The sequence below is a fragment of the Thalassophryne amazonica genome, chromosome 6 (genome assembly GCF_902500255.1).
Source record: "Thalassophryne amazonica chromosome 6, fThaAma1.1, whole genome shotgun sequence".
Classification (NCBI taxonomy): domain Eukaryota; kingdom Metazoa; phylum Chordata; class Actinopteri; order Batrachoidiformes; family Batrachoididae; genus Thalassophryne; species Thalassophryne amazonica.
In genome coordinates this window covers 41,942,241-41,954,626 of record NC_047108.1, presented here as the reverse complement: position 1 = coordinate 41,954,626, position 12,386 = coordinate 41,942,241, and the positions used below count along the sequence as shown (strand labels likewise).

The 12,386-nt window shown below is 45.6% G+C and overlaps 1 long non-coding RNA gene across 1 annotated transcript in view; it reads left to right on the top strand.

Moving 5' to 3' along the window:
- Window positions 1-6,216: 6,216 nt before the first annotated feature.
- The window catches only part of LOC117512104, a 21,996-nt gene continuing 15,826 nt past the window's right edge, over window positions 6,217-12,386 (top strand). Inside the window, exons 1-2 of the long non-coding RNA XR_004561210.1 lie at window positions 6,217-6,227; window positions 10,966-10,976. This is a non-coding gene — a long non-coding RNA (uncharacterized LOC117512104). The remainder of the gene's footprint in view (window positions 6,228-10,965; window positions 10,977-12,386) is intronic.

The window sequence follows — 12,386 nt, the reverse complement described above, 5'->3', positions numbered from 1 at the left end:
CCGAGATACTTAAACTCCTCCACTTGAGGCAAGGACACTCCACCGACCTGAAGAGGGCAGGGCACCTTTTTGCGGTCAAGAATCATGGCCTCGGATTTGGAGGTGCTGATTTTCATCCTGGACGCTTCACACTCGGCTGCAAACCGCCCCAGTGCATGCTGAAGGTCCTGATCTGACGAAACCAACAGAACCACATTGTCCGCAAACAGCAGAGATGAGATTCTGTGGTTCCCAAACTGGACCCCCTCTACACCCTGGCTGCACCTACAAATTCTGTCCATAAAGGTAATGAACAGAACCGGTGACAAAGGGCAGCCCTGGCGGAGGCCAACGTGCACTGGAAACAGGCTTGACTTACTACTGGCAATGCGAACCAAGCTCCTGCTGCGGTTGTACAGGGACCGGATAGCCCTTAGCAAAAGACCCCGGACCCTGTACTCCCGGAGCACCCCCACAGGGTGCCAAGAGGGACACGGTCGAACGCCTTCTCCAGATCCACAAAGCACATGTGGACTGGTTAGGCGGACTCCCATGAACCCTCGAGCACCCGATGGAGGGTGTAGAGCTGGTCCAGTGTCCTGCGACCAGGATGAAAACCACACTGCTCCTCCTGAATCCGAGATTCGACTTTCGGTCGAATTCTCCTCTCCAGTACTCTGGAATAGACCTTACCGGGGAGGCTGAGGAGTGTGATCCCCCTATAGTTGGAACACACCCTCCAGTCCTCCTTTTTAAACAGAGGGACCACCACCCCAGTCTGCCAATCCAGAGGAACTGTCCCCGACCACCACACAATGTTGCAGAGGCGTGTCAACCAAGACAGTCCCACAACATCCAGAGACTTAAGGTACTCAGGGCGGATTTCATCCACCCCAGGAGCCTTGCCACCAAGGAGCTTTCTGACCACCTTGGTGACTTCGGCCTGGGTGATGGATGAGTGCACCTCTGAGTCCCCAGTCTCTGCTTCATCTTCAGAAGAATGGCGATGGGATTGAGGAGATCCTCGAAGTATTCCTTCCACCAGCCGACAACATCCCCAGTCAGGGTCAACAGCTCCCCACCCGCACCATAGACAGTGCCGGTGGAGAGCTGCTTCTGCCTCCTGAGGTGTCGGATGGTTTGCCAGAATTTCTTCGAGGCAGACCAATAGTCTTCCTCCATGGCCTCCCCAAACTGCTCCCAGACCAGAGTTTTTGCCTCTGCGACTGCACGGGCTGCAGCATGCTTGGCCTGACCTGTCAGCTGCCTCCGAGGTCCCACTTACCAACAAAGACAAGTAGGACTCCTTCTTCAGCTTGACAGCATCCCTTACTTCCGGCGTCCACCACCGGGTTCAGGGACTGCCGCCACGACAGGCACCAGAGACCTTGTGACCACAGCTACGAGCGGCCGCAACGACATTGGAGGTGGAGAACATGGTCCACTCAGACTCCATGTGTCCAACCTCCCCCAGGACCTGGGAGAAGCTCTCCCTGAGGTGGGAGTTGAAGACCTCGCTGACACAGGGTTCCGCCAGTTGTTCCCAGCAGACCGTTTGGGCCGTACGTTTGGGCCTGCCAGGTCTGACCGGCTTCCTCCCCTCCCAGTAGATCCAACTCACCACCAGGTGGTGATCGGTCGACAGCTCAGCCCCTCTCTTCACCCGAGTGTCCGAGACATGTGGCCGAAAGTCAGATGATACAACTACAAAGTCGATCATCGACCTCCGGGTCAGGGTGTCCTGGTGCCACGTGCACTTATGGACACGTTTGTGCTCTAACATTCATACCAACAAGGGTGTTGGTATGAATCAATCACCCAGATGTCCTAAGGCTCATATGAGTAGACAAATTTGATTGTGGATTGGAAGACTTTCTTGGACCCGAGTGATGACTTCGTGAAAAGGATCATATCCACTGATATGTGGGTTCTAGAGTGATTAAGCAGTAATTTTTCAAATCTACATTGGGCAATTCAATAAGTGTTGAAATATCTTGAAAGACTAAACAAAATGTGCATCTCAGCCATTGCTGTTTTATAGAATTGAAACTGTGTAAACATGGTAAAGATGGCAGAATGTAATATATATGTAATGTGTAAATATCGGTACAGTTTATATGTCTTTGAAAGTTGGAAAGTGAATGGGTATAAATTTTTTTCTAAGCCCCAAAGTCTCTGTGTCCACAGAAAGGCAAAGATGAAATTATGTCAGCATAAAGTGCGGTAACTGCAGATTTGCTGCTTTTTAGGCGCTGAAGAGGTGAAACAAATCAGACAAGATTATGAGCAGCTGCTTGTAGTTGGTGGAACTGTTACACCCAACCACCGAAACTGATGGATAGATGGATGTACTGGTATAAAAATTTGTCCCTCATGCATGTATGCAGATATTGCTGAATATTTGACAGAAAATGTGGAGAGCACTCTAAAAGTGGCTCCACAACTTGCCATTTTAATTTTTCCTTCTCTGTGGGAAAGCTGTGTAAAACAAACAGTGGTTTCCTGTTGTGTGGGCCGCTGAAGAGGAGGTACTGCTGGCCCACCACCAGATGTCGCCCTGCCATGTTGGCAGCGTTTGGGCTAGAGGGGGCACTGGCCTTTTTGGTACCACCAGGTGTGCCCGTTAGGCCATCATCAGCTGTCTGTCATCACTCATCACCACATCCATAAAAGCCTGGGAGAGACACCATAACTCTGCCGAGTTATCAGCTTACCACACAGGTAAACCTATTCAGCCGTTGTGTGCCGTACGCACATTCATTGTACTGAAGTCTTTGCAGTTGTGACTTATACTTGCAGCTTGTTGCTGGGTTTGTGAAAGTTGGAGGAGTTGACGTCTCCACTCCTCACTTCTTACTTGCTAAGTATTTCAATTGACACTGCACGTTTTCCAGTTTTCCTCTGCACTCTGGGAGTATTTCAATTTATTCCTTCAGGAGGATTACTGAGTTTTGCTGACTGTACACACACCCACCTAATCTGTTTTTGCTCCTGCCAGCAGTACCGGTCCGACAGCCTCGAGTGGTGGCCACCTAGGGTACCAGGACTTGGCGGCTCTGGTGTATTGCAAGCCTCCGGCTGGCGGTGGAACTTCGTGGGTTCCGGCTCTTCTCTGGATAGGCGTCTCCTACCCTCGGGCCTGCCCACGTGTCACCATTTTCTGTTATTAATTGGACTCAGCATATTCGTAACCTGGTTGCACTTTTGCATAATAAATTGTTATTTATTGGTATTCCTATTGACCGCTCATTTACGCCCCCCTAACGTGGGTCCGTGCATTCACTTTCTCAACAGGATAACTCGGCCATGTCATGGACTCCGGGGGGTGTTTACCACCTGATGAACGATCACTGGAAGTGCAAGGTGCACAGGATCTACCGGGAGGAAAGCTGGGTGAGCTGCAGCATATATTGTCTAACCTCACTGCTCGTTTGGATTTATTAACCGAGCAGAATGCTCACCTCAGCCGTTGGATGGAGGCTCTCACTGCGTAGGTAGACACGAGCGCGTAAGTGCGGCTGCAGCCACTCCTCCTCCAGTAGATCTGCCGTCAAACAGAATAAATCCAGCGGTGGTTCAGAGGTCTCCCCCCTCATCGCCCGAAGCTTACATTAGTTCCCCGGAACCGTACGATGGTTGTGTTGAAACGTGCGCGGACTTCTTGATGCAGTGCACTCGTTTTTTCACAACAGTCCGTTATGTACGCATCTGAGCACAGCCGGGTGGCTTATGTGATTAATTTGCTTCAGGGCGAGGCACGCGCCTGGGCTACGGTGCTCTGGGAACAAGATTCACGGATCCTCTCAACTTACACTGGGTTCATAAGGGAGTTTTGACAGGTGTTCGATCATCCCAATAGAGGCGAGTCCGCTTCAAATATGCTGCTGTCAATGAGATAGGGACGACGGAGTGCAGCTGATTATGCAATCGACTTCCGCGTTGCGGCAGCGAGGTCCGGTTGGGATTCAGTCTCACTCCGCGCCGCCTTTGTAAACGGGCTGTCTCCGGCCCTAAAGGAGCATCTGGTGGCTAAGGATCAGCCGCGGGATTTAGATGGGCTTATTGATCTGGTTATTCATTTAGACAATCAGCTTGAGGAATTCAAGCAGGAGTGAGACAAAGGGCGTGGCTGGGTGCGCGCCGTCCCTCTCCCCTCCAGATCTGAGTTAGCGCCGTCCTCTCCCAGCTCCAAAGCCAGGGCTCTCCGCGTTGCACCAGCTCCCCTTGCTGACGTTGCTATGGACACGAGCAGGGCGAAAGTGAAAGTAAAAGAAAGACAAAGGAGGCTGGCTCGTGGAGAGTGTTTTTACTGTTGCTCGAGTGAGCACACGCAGAAGAATTGCCCCATGCGGTTAAAACTTCAATGCTCACCCTTAGAGACTGGGCTAAGGGTGAGCCATACAAACCACATGGGTGTTCCATGAAAATGCGCACGACTCCCAGTCACAATCCTCTGTGGGGATTTAACCCTTACCGCTCCAGCACTGATTGACACAGGATCGGAAGGGAACCTACTGGATAGTAGGTGGGCTAAGGCAGTGGGGCTCCCTCTGGTGGCCGTTCCTTCACCATTAAAGGTGCGGGCACTAGATGGCACCCTACTACCAGAAATCACACACCAGACATGGCCTTTAACCTTGGTCATCTCTGGTAATCACAGGGAGGAGATTGTGTTTTATGTAACACCTTCTACCTCCAGAGTTATTTTGGGCTATCCATGGATGATGAAACACAATCCCCGGATTGACGGCCAGTCTGGGGTTGTGGCTCAATGGAGCGAAACCTGCCACCGGGAGTGTTTAAGATCCTTGGTGTCACCTGGTGATGAAGTTAAAGAGGAGGTCAGAATCCCCCCCAATCTCACGGAGGTGCCGGCTGAGTATCATGACCTTGCTGACGTCTTCAGCAAGGATCTGGCACTCACCCTGCCCCTGCATCGACTGTATGACTGTGCCATTGATTTGGTTCCAGGAGCTGAGTATCCGTCCGGCAGACTGTACAATCTCTCACGTCCTGAACGCGAATCAATGGAGACCTACATCCGGGACTCATTAGCTGCCGGGCTAATCCGAAATTCTTCATACCCATTAGGTGCAGGTTTCTTTTTTGTGGGCAAGAAGGACTGCGGTCTCCGTCCATGCATTGATTATAGAGGGCTGAACGAGATCACGGTTCGCAACTGATACCCGTTACCTCTATTGGATTCAGTGTTCACGCCTCTGCATGGAGCCAAAATATTCACAAAGTTGGATCTTAGAAATGCTTACCATCTAGTTCGGATAAGGAAGGGAGATGAATGGAAGACGGCATTTAACACCCCCTTAGGGCACTTTGAGTACCTGGTCATGCCGTTTGGCCTCACCAATGCCCCCGCAACATTCCAGGCTTTGGTTAATGACGTTCTGCGGGATGTCCTGCACCAATTCTTCTTCATATACCTGGACGATATCCTCATCTTCTCCCAGGATTCTGAGACTCATGTTAAGCATGTCCGTCAGGTCCTTCAGCGGTTATTGGAGAACCGGCTGTTTGTGAAGGCCGAGAAGTGCGAGTTCCACCACACCTCGTCCTTCTTGGGGTTCATTATCTCCTCCAACTCCATCACACCCGATCCGGCTATGGTAGCTGTGGTGAGAGATTGGCCCCAACCGGTAAATCGTAGGAAGCTGCAACAGTTCCTAGGGTTCACCACTTTTTACAGGAGGTTTATTAAGGGCTATAGTCAGGTAGTTAGCCCCCTTACAGCCCTGACCTCCACCAAAGTCCCCTTCACCTGGTCAGATCAGTGCGAAGCCGCGTTTAGGGAGTTGAAACACTGGTTTTCAACTGCACCAGTTCTGGTGCAGCCCGATCCTAGCCACCAGTTCATTGTTGAAGTGGATGCCTCTGACTCAGGGATAGGAGCCGTGCTGTCCCAGAGCAGGGAGTCCGACAGTGTTTTCCACCCTTGTGCTTACTTCTCCCGCAGGTTAAGCCCCGCCGAACGGAACTATGACGTTGGCAATCGGGAACTCCTGGCTGTGAAAGAGGCCCTTGAGGAGTGGAGACATCTGTTGGAGGGAGCTGTGGTCCCCTTTGTGGTTCTCACTGACCACCGGAACCTGGAATATATCCAGACCGCTAAGCGTCTGAACCCCAGGCAAATCCGGTGGTCACTGTTTTTTGGATGCTTTAACTTCAAGATCACCTACCGAACCGGGACCAAGAACGTCTGGTCTGACGCCCTGTCCCGGATGCATGAAGAGGAAGTTAAAGCAAGGCTGTTGGACCCACCGGACACCATCATACCGGAATCCACTATCGTCGCAACCCTCATGTGGGTCCGTGCATTCACTTTCTCAACAGTTTCCATTTGCCTTCTCTGGATCTTTGTGCTCACAATTATGAGCATCACATTTTGCACCACTTTTCAAGTCTATAACCATTTGCAGTCACCAATAGTGCAATGTGCACCTGTCATGTTCACACTTCACCTAAACTGCAGACTTAAGGTTTAAACACAGGTAAAGTTACACATATCCAGTAACACACGTAATAATGCTACCTGATCTCAATGTTCAAGTATGCACACACGAGTTACACTTGTTTTATTTTGGATGACTAATAGGTGGGATGAACTAATTGTCACCATGCATGAACACTTGGGAACTTGCATCGATGTATGTCCAGGCGAGACTAGAACTTCTGAATCACTTCACTGGGTGATGGAGCATCTTGGGAAGTATCTGATGACTTTAGTCTCATTGGTCATACGCATAAAGGTGATAAAATACAAGCTAACAGATTAGGATCTACATGGTTGCAATCAAGGAACCTACCTCCAGTGAGCAGGGACAGGTGACATGCTAACCCTCCCCTGTGAGTGGGAAAAGCATACATTTATTGTACAAACAAAAGTGTGACTGACGCACACACGGACAGATGGAGTTTAATTCTATATCCCGTCTGCCTTTACAACTGGTGAAGGATCTGACGCTGATTTTTAAAGGTGTAAAAGACTTATTCATAAACCAAGTCCCGTCACAGCTTGAATATTCCTCATGTCACACCTGTGCGCAATAGGCACTTTTAGACCAAAATCCACGTGCATATCTGAAGCATGTGAAAACTCAACACATTTGTCTTTTTATGAAGTGGAGTGAATGAGGTGGGCTTCATAGATAATTGGCAAAGCTTCTGGGGAAAACCTGGTCTTGTTAGGAGAGACGGCATCCATCCCACTTTGGATGGAGCAGCTCTCATTTTTAGAAATCTGGCCAATTTTCTTAAATCCCCCAAACCGTGACTATCCAGGGTTGGGACCAGGAAGCAGAGTTGTAGTCTTACACACCTCTCTGCAGCTTCTCTCCCCCTGCCATCCCCTCATTACCCCATCCCCGTAGAGACGGTGCCTGCTCCCAGACTACCAATAACCAGCAAAAATCTATTTAAGCATAAAAATTCAAAAAGAAAAAAATAATATAGCACCTTCAACTGCACCACAGACTAAAACAGTTAAATGTGGTCTATTAAACATTAGGTCTCTCTCTTCTAAGTCCCTGTTAGTAAATGATATAATAATTGATCAACATATTGATTTATTCTGCCTAACAGAAACCTGGTTACAGCAGGATGAATGTTAGTTTAAATGAGTCAACTCCCCCGAATCACACTAACTGCCAGAACGCTCGTAGCACGGGCCGAGGCGGAGGATTAGCAGCAATCTTCCATTCCAGCTTATTAATTAATCAAAAATCCAGACAGAGCTTTAATTCATTTGAAAGCTTGACTCTTAGTCTTGTCCATCCAAATTGGAAGTCCCAAAAACCAGTTTTATTTGTTATTATCTATCGTCCACCTGGTCGTTACTGTGAGTTTCTCTGTGAATTTTCAGACCTTTTGTCTGACTTAGTGCTTAGCTCAGATAATTATAGTGGGCGATTTTAACATCCACACAGATGCTGAGAATGACAGCCTCAACACTGCATTTAATCTATTATTAGACTCAATTGGCTTTGCTCAAAATGTAAATGAGTCCACCCACCACTTTAATCATATCTTAGATCTTGTTCTGACTTATGGTATGGAAATTGAAGACTTAACAGTATTCCCTGAAAACTCCCTTCTGTCTGATCATTTCTTAATAACATTTACATTTACTCTGATGGACTACCCAGCAGTGGGGAATAAGTTTCATTACACTAGAAGTCTTTCAGAAAGCGCTGTAACTAGGTTTAAGGATATGATTCCTTCTTTATGTTCTCTAATGCCATATACCAACACAGTGCAGAGTAGCTACCTAAACTCTGTAAGTGAGACAGAGTATCTCGTCAATAGTTTTACATCCTCATTGAAGACAACTTTGGATGCTGTAGCTCCTCTGAAAACGAGAGCTTTAAATCAGAAGTGCCTGACTCCGTGGTATAATTCACAAACTCGTAGCTTAAAGCAGATAACCCGTAAGTTGGAGAGGAAATGGCGTCTCACTAATTTAGAAGATCTTCACTTAGCCTGGAAAAAGAGTCTGTTGCTCTATAAAAAAGCCCTCCGTAAAGCTAGGACATCTTACTACTCATCACTAATTGAAGAAAATAAGAACAACCCCAGGTTTCTTTTCAGCACTATAGTCAGGCTGACAAAGAGTCAGAGCTCTATTGAGCTGAGTATTCCTTTAACTTTAACTAGTAATGACTTCATGACTTTCTTTGCTAATAAAATTTTAACTATTAGAGAAAAAATTACTCATAACCATCCCAAAGACGTATCGTTATCTTTGGCTGCTTTCAGTGATGCCGGTATTTGGTTAGACTCTTTCTCTCAGATTGTTCTGTCTGAGTTATTTTCATTAGTTACTTCATCCAAACCATTAACATGTCTATTAGACCCCATGCCTACCAGGCTGCTCAAGGAAGCCCTACCATTATTTAATGCTTCGATCTTAAATATGATCAATCTATCTTTATTAGTTGGCTATGTACCACAGGCTTTTAAGGTGGCAGTAATTAAACCATTACTTAAAAAGCCATCACTTGACCCAGTTATCTTAGCTAATTATAGGCCAATCTCCAACCTTCCTTTTCTCTCAAAAATTCTTGAAAGGGTAGTTGTGAAACAGCTAACTGATCATCTGCAGAGGAATGGTCTATTTGAAGAGTTTCAGTCAGGTTTTAGAATTCATCATAGTACAGAAACAGCATTAGTGAAGGTTACAAATGATCTTATGGCCTCAGACAGTGGACTCATCTCTGTGCTTGTTCTGTTAGACCTCAGTGCTGCTTTTGATACTGTTGACCATAAAATTTTATTACATAGATTAGAGCATGCCATAGGTATTAAAGGCACTGCGCTGCGGTGGTTTGAACCATATTTATCTAATAGATTACAATTTGTTCATGTAAATGGGGAATCTTCTTCACAGACTAAGGTTAATTATGGAGTTCCACAAGGTTCTGTGCTAGGACCAATTTTATTCACTTTATACATGCTTCCCTTAGGCAGTATTATTAGACGGCATTGCTTAAATTTTCATTGTTACGCAGATGATACCCAGCTTTATCTATCCATGAAGCCAGAGGACACACACCAATTAGCTAAACTGCAGGATTGTCTTACAGACATAAAGACATGGATGACCTCTAATTTCCTGCTTTTAAACTCAGATAAAACTGAAGTTATTGTACTTGGCCCCACAAATCTTAGAAACATGGTGTGTAACCAGATCCTTACTCTGGATGGCATTACCCTGACCTCTAGTAATACTGTGAGAAATCTTGGAGTTATTTTTGATCAGGATATGTCATTCAAAGCGCATATTAAACAATAATGTAGGACTGCTTTTTTGCATTTACGCAATATCTCTAAAATTAGAAAGGTCTTGTCTCAGAGTGATGCTGAAAAACTAATTCATGCATTTATTTCCTCTAGGCTGGACTATTGTAATTCATTATTATCAGGTTGTCCTAAAAGTTCCCTGAAAAGCCTTCAGTTAATTCAAAATGCTGCAGCTAGAGCACTAACAGGGACTAGAAGGAGAGAGCATATCTCACCCATATTGGCCTCTCTTCATTGGCTTCCTGTTAATTCTAGAATAGAATTTAAAATTCTTCTTCTTACTTATAAGGTTTTGAATAATCAGGTCCCATCTTATCTTAGGGACCTCATAGTACCATATCACCCCAATAGAGTGCTTCGCTCTCAGACTGCAGGCTTACTTGTAGTTCCTAGGGTTTGTAAGAGTAGAATGGGAGGCAGAGCCTTCAGCTTTCAGGCTCCTCTCCTGTGGAACCAGCTCCCAATTCAGATCAGGGAGACAGACACCCTAGGCTTAAAACTTTCCTTTTTGCTAATGCTTATAGTTAGGGCTGGATCAGGTGACCCTGAACCATCCCTTAGTTATGCTGCTATAGACTTAGACTGCTGGGGGGTTCCCATGATGCACTGAGTGTTTCTTTGTCTTTTTGCTCTGTATGCACCACTCTGCATTTAATCATTAGTGATTGATCTCTGCTCCCCTCCACAGCATGTCTTTTTCCTGGTTCTCTCCCTCAGCCCCAACCAGTCCCAGCAGAAGACTACCCCTCCCTGAGCCTGGTTCTGCTGGAGGTTTCTTCCTGTTAAAAGGGAGGTTTTCCTTCCCACTGTCGCCAAGTGCTTGCTCACAGGGGGTCGTTTTGACCGTTGGGCTTTTTACGTAATTATTGTATGGCCTTGCCTTACAATATAAAGCACCTTGGGGCAACTGTTTGTTGTGATTTGGCACTATATAAATAAAATTGATTGATTGATTGATGGAGTCAGTGTGAATCAACTCAACTGAAATAGATCTACAGTAGTGTTCAGAATAATAGTAGTGCTATGTGACTAAAAAGATGAATCCAGGTTTTGAGTATATTTCTTATTGTTACATGGGAAACAAGGTACCAGTAGATTCAGTAGATTCTCACAAATCCAACAAGACCAAGCATTCATGATATGCACACTCTTAAGGCTATGAAATTGGGCTATTAGTAAAAAAAAAAGTAGAAAAGGGGTGTTCACAGTAATAGTAGTGTGGCATTCAGTCAGTGAGTTCGTCAGTTTTGTGGAACAAACAGGTGTGAATCAGGTGTCCCCTATTTAGGATGAAGCCAGCACCTGTTGAACATGTTTTTCTCTTTGAAAGCCTGAGGAAAATGGGATGTTCAAGACATTGTTCAGAAGAACAGCGTAGTTTGATTAAAAAGTTGATTGGAGAGGGGGAAACCTATACGCAGGTGCAAAAAATTATAGGCTGTTCATCTACAATGATCTCCAATGCTTTAAAAAAAAAGACGCGTGGAAGAAAACAGAAAACAACGATCAAAATGGATAGAGGAATAACCAGAATGGCAAAGGCTCACCCACTGATCAGCTCCAGGATGATCAAAGACAGTCTGGAGTTACAATTTGCCAAAGAACACATCAACTGGCCTAAAGAGAAATGGAGGAATATTTTGTGGACTGATGAGTAAAATTGTTCTTTTTGGCCGCAGTTTGTGAGACGACCCCCAAACTCTGAATTCAAGCCACAGTTCACAGTGAAGACAGTGAAGCATAGTGGTGCAAGCATCATGATATGGGCATGTTTCTCCTACTATGGTGTTGGGCCTATATATCGTATACCAGGTATCATGGATCAGTTTGGATATGTCAAAATACTTGAAGAGGTCATGTTGCCTTATGCTGAAGAGGAAATGAGTGTTTCAACAAGACAATGACCCCAAGCACACTAGTAAACGAGCAAAATCTTGGTTCTAAACCAACAAAATTAATGCCCCGCAGATGGGAAGAAATCATGAAAAATTGTGGTTATACAACTAAATACTAGTTTAGTGATTCACAGGATTGCTAAAAAAGCAGTTTGAACATAATAGTTTTGAGTTTGTAGCGTCAGCAGCAGATGCTACTATTATTGTGAACACCCCTTTTAATACTTTTTTTTTTTAATAATAACCAAATTTAATAGCCTTAAGAGTGTGCATATCATCAATGCTTGGTCTTGTTGGATTTGTGAGAATCTACTGGTACCTTGTTTCCCATGTAACAATAAGAAATATACTCAAAACCTGGATAAATCTTTTTAGTCACATAGCACTATTATTACTGTAAACACTACTCTATATCCTTCATGTTGTTTGATGAAAGAGATCCACCCAAAGTTAACTGTTACACCATGGCATATGTATGCACTTGAGCACTGCCTTATTGTCTGACTGGACGCTGGTTATGTCAGAGAAATGCATGAATGAATGACCAAAAATGACGTCACTTTCTGACAACCAATTTATTTGGAAAAGGGAAATGACAATTATTTGGTGCCACAATCCCCAATTTGACCTTCTTAAGATGCCGGTATATCTTGTTACTTTGAGATGACTCAGGGAGCTACTAGTTTCTTGACTTTCACAGGC